Here is a 5,272-nt window from a genome sequence, read left to right as displayed (position 1 = left end):
GATTTAGGCCAGTGCTCCCTTTAACGCTACAAGATTGATTCTAACTATGGCGTTACAATGTCATGAAGTTGTATTTTAGCCCCAGCCTTTTGGTGACTGAACCCTGAACCACAGCATTATAAAAATTCTTACATGCATCTTTGTTACAAACAACAGCTGCTGTATTTCAGAGAAAACATTGTTTAAAACTAAGCTGTGGCACTAACTTACCGTATTTTTCGCCCTATAGGACGCACCGGCGTATAAGACGCACCCAATTTATAGGTGCAAAATCTAAAAAAATTTAGATTTTGAACCCAATAGTGGTCTTCAACCTGCAGACCCCCAGATGTTGCAAAACTACAACTCCCAGCATGCCCGGACAGCCGTTGTCTGTCCGGGCATGCTGGGAGTTGTAGTTTTGCAACATCTGGAGGTCTGCAGATTGAAGACCACTGCATAGGAGGTAATAGTCACGTGTCCCCGACGCTCCGGACCCGTCACCGCTGCCCTGGATGTCGCTCCATCGCTGTCGCCGTGTCCCCGTCGCACCGGACCGTCTCTGCTGCCGGCCGGGTATCCGCGCTCTGCGTCACCATCATCACGTTGTTACGCACGCCGACGCACGTACGCGACGACGTGATGACGAGGAAGGAGAGCGCCGGCCATACAGGGGATCCCTGAACGGAGAAGACACCGAGGAGGCAGGTAAGGTCCCTCCCTGTGTCCTGTAAGCACTAACCCGGCTATTCAGTCGGGCTGTTCGGGACCGCGGCGGTGAAATCGCGGCGGTCCCGAACAGCCCGACTGAACAGCCGGGTTAGTGTCACTTTCCCTTCAGACACGGCGGTCAGCTTTGATCGCCGCGCCTGAAGGGTTAATGCAGGGCATCACCGCGATCGGTGATGTCCTGTATTAGCCGCCGGTCCCGGCCGTTGATGGCCGCAGGGACCGCCGCGATAGGTGTGTATTCGCCGTATAAGACGCAGCGACTTTTTCCCCCCAGTTTTGGGGAAGAAAAAGTGCGTCTTATACGGCGAAAAATATGGTAAGTGCCATCTGGGTGGTTCTCCTAATACCTTTCTGCCTAGCTAAACTTTACTGTCAGGCGTCTTTGTATACACAAATAGTGATAAGTACTGTACCTGTATTACATGTGAAACTAGTATATAGCAGGACTGATGAAATGATGGGGCCTTGTTGTTCTCATTATGTTGTTCTCACTACCTTGTTCTCTAAAGGATCGAAGAACCTTCTAATCCAGTGGAATAAAGGTAAAAAGTGTTCATGTGGTATTGTAGAAGTTCTTAATAGAGTTAAGGAATATTTTCTAGCCATGTTTTCTGTGGTGTAAAAAAAACTTATGTAATAGGTAACATACACGTTTTTCTGGTGGCAAGTCACTATACTAGTAAAAACAGATATGGACGCAGCCTTTACTTTTTGTTACTTGCTCAGAATACTAGCCTCTGCTCCAGACCTTTTCACAGGATCTGTCAATGATCGCACTCTAGGTTCTTTATATCCCTTATCGGATTCAGTTGTAACTACAGATTTAAAAAAAGATGTGTATAATCTCAATGGCCAGAGAGAATGTAGCAACAAAACTGATGCTACATATCTGAATTGCAGAATCATGGCCATATCAATAGCTGTTGAAGATAAAAACAATTGTTTTGCAAACAAAAAATACAAACGTTACAGACGAAGACTGAAACGATGAATTTATGGATTATTTTGAACCCTGTTACTGCTTCATATGTAAAATTAAGTTTCTTAGCGCACATTTTTATAAAATTGTGTGAGCCCACCTACTACGTCATGATGGGATGAAACTATAACATTGGGTATACTTACTTTTGTTGGGCCTTAGGCTATGTTCACACATGAATTTCCAAGCGGAATCCAGCCAAAAAATTTAATTAGGGTCCTGCTGCACACCGCGGAATTTTCATGGCAAAAACTCCTTCTGTGGAAATCCCAATTGTGGCCCCCGGCAAAAGAATTGACATGTCAATTCAATTTGCAGAATCCTCTCGGAAGTGCAATGCCGTCTGTGGCGACATCTGAGTGGTCCTAGCGCCAGCATGTTCTGCCGGTGCCCGCTAATTGCAATATGTCTGCGGATGTGCTCGCCATTTAGAATCCAGGTGTACTCTGCTCTTCTTAAAGAGCCACTCTGGGTATAACTTTTCTTTGTCTGCCTGGCAGTAATACAGTGGGGCAAAAAAGTATTTAGTCAGCCACCAATTGAAGCCTTTAATTTTCATCATAGGTATACCTCAACTATGAGAGACATAATGAGAAAAAATGTAAAAAAAAAATCCATAAAATCACATTGTCTGATTTTTAAAGAATTTATTTGCAAATTATGGTAGAAAATAAATATTTGGTCACCTACAAAAAAAGTAAGATTTCTGGCTCACAGACCTGTACCTTCTTATTTAAGAGTCTCCTCTGTCCTCCACTTGTAACCTGTACTAATGGCACCTGTTTGAACTTATCAGTATAAAAGACACTTGTCCACAACCCCAAACAGTCACACTCCAAACTCTGCTATAGCCAAGACCAAAGAGCTGTCGAAGGACACCAGAAACAAAATCGTAGACCTGCACCAGGCTGTGAAGACTGAATCTGCGATAGGCAAGCAGCTTGGTTTGAAGAATCAACTGTGAGAGCAATTATTAGAAAAATGGAAGACATACAAGACCAATCATAATCTCCCTCGATCTGGGGCTCCACGCAAGATCTCACCCCGTGGTGTCAAAATGATCACTAGAGCGGTGAGCAAAAATCCCAGAACCACACTGGGGGACCTAGTGAATGACCTGCAGAGAGCTGGGACCAAAGTAACAAAGGCTACGATCAGTAACACACTACTCCACCAGGGACTCAAATCATGCAGTGCCAGACGTGTTCCCCTGCTTAAGCCAGTACATGTCCGGGCCCGTCTGAAGTTTGCTAGAGAGCATTTGGATGATCCAGAAGAGTATTGGGAGAATGTCATATAGTCATATGAAACCAAAGTAGAACTTTTTGGTCAAAACTCAACTCGTGTTTGAAGGAGAAAGAATGCTGAGTTTCATCCAAAGAACACCATACTTACTGTGAAGAATGGGGGTGGAAACATCATGCTTTGGGGCTGTTTTTCTGCTAAGGGACCAGGACGATGGATCCGTGTAAAGGAAAGAATAAATGGGGCCATGTATTGGGAGGTTTTCACTCAAACTCTCACATCAGCAAGGGCATTGAAGATGAAATGTGGCTGGGTCTTTCAGCATGACAATGATCCCAAACACACCGCCCGGGTAACGAAGGTGTGGCTCCATAAGAAGCATTTCAAGGTCCTGGAGTGGCCTAGCCAGTCTTCAGATCTTAACCCCATAGAAAACCTTTTGAGGGAGTTGAAAGTCCTTGTTGCCCAGCGACATCCCCAAAACATCACTGCTCTAGAGGAAACCTGCATGGAGGAAAGGGCCAAAATACCAGCAACAGTGTGTGAAAACCTTGTGAAGACTTACAGAAAACGTTTGACCTCTGTCATTGCCAACAAAGGGTATATAACAAAGTATTGAGATTAACTTTTGTTATTGACCAAATACTTATTTTCCACCATAATTTACGAAAAAATTCTTTAACCTGTTGGGGACGCCCTTGCTCCCTGGTATTTAAGGACCAAGGGCATACCTGTACGTCCTTGGTGTTTCCGTTCACCGCCATTCCGGTGATCAGAATGGGATGACTGCTGATATCTATCAGCAGCCATCCCAGGACATCGCCTAGGGAGGTTCTAAGACCGCTGATCGCCGTGATTTGATGGTCAATTCTGACCGGCGAATCACAGCTTTTTCCAGCCGATCGTAGGAAAACATGGCAGGGGGCATTGGGAAACATGGCAGGGGGAGGGGTCGTCAGCAGTGGGCAGTGGTGGACAGCTTACCAGTCGGCATCCTGCCTGTGAAATGATCCATGCATGCGGATGTGGCTGGTAAGTGATCCGACCTGGCCCACTAGAAGTTGCAAAACTACAACTCCCAGCATGCCCAGACAGCCTTTGGCTTTGGTAAGGAATTACCCCATATGTGGATGTAAAGTGCTCTGTGGGTGCACTACAGGGTTCACATTTGTTTTTTGGTGAGAGAATTTGGCTGGAATTGAAGGTTTTCAAAGCCCCCATGGTGCCAGAACAGTGGACCCCCCACATGTGACCCCATTTTGGAAACTGCACCCCTCACGTAATGTAATAAGGGGTACAGTGAGCATTTACACCCCACGGGTGTCTGACAGATATTTTGATCAGTGGTCCATGAAATTGAAAAAATTTTATTTTTAATTTGCACAGCCAACTGTTCCAAAGATCTGTAAAAAAACAGTGGGGTTTAAATGCTCACTGCACCCTTTGTTCCATTCTGTGAGGGGTGTAGTTTCCAAAATAGGGTCACATGTTCTGGCAGCATCGGAGCTTTGTGAACGCACATGGCTCCTGACTTCTATTCCAACCAAATTCACTCTCCAAAAGCCCAATGGCGCTCCTTTTCTTCTGAGCCCTGAAGTGCACCAGCAGAGTGCTTTACATACAAATATGAGGTATTTTTATACTTAGAAGAAAAGGGGTTACAAATTTTGTGGGGCAGTTTCTCCTGTTACCCCTTGTGAAAATGAAAAATTTGGGGTAACACCAGCATTTTAGTGAAAAAATGAAATTTTTCATTTTCATGTCCCACTTCAACAAAAGTTTGTCAATCACCTGTGGAGTGTTTAGGCTCACTGTACCCCTTGTTACGTTCCTTGAGCGGTGTAGTTTCCCAAATAGTATGCCATGTGTTTTTTTTTTCTTTTGCTGTTCTGGCACCATGGGGCTTCCTAAATGTGACATGCCACCCAAAAACCATTTCAGCAAAATTCGCTCTCCAAAATCCCATTGTTGCTCCTTCCCTTCTGGGCCCTGTAGTGTGCTAGCAGAGAGAAATTAGGTTACACATTTTGGTGGCTTTTTCTTCTTTACCCCTTTGTAAAAATTAAAATAAATGGGTCTACAAGAACATGTTAATGTAAAAAATGAAGATCTTACATTTTTTCCTCCACTTTGCTGCTATTCCTGTGAAACACCTAAAGGGTTAACAAACTTACTGAATATCATTTTGAATACATTGGGGGGTACAGTTTTCATATTGGGGTCCATTATGGAGTACTTCAAACATAAAGACCCTCAAATTCACTTAAAAACTGAACTGGTCCCTGAAAAATTTTGATTTTGAAATTTTCATGAAAAATTGGATAATTGCTGCTAAAC

Source organism: Hyla sarda, chromosome 8 (assembly GCF_029499605.1).
Source record: "Hyla sarda isolate aHylSar1 chromosome 8, aHylSar1.hap1, whole genome shotgun sequence".
In the NCBI taxonomy this organism is placed as follows: domain Eukaryota; kingdom Metazoa; phylum Chordata; class Amphibia; order Anura; family Hylidae; genus Hyla; species Hyla sarda.
This window is presented reverse-complemented; position numbering follows the sequence as displayed.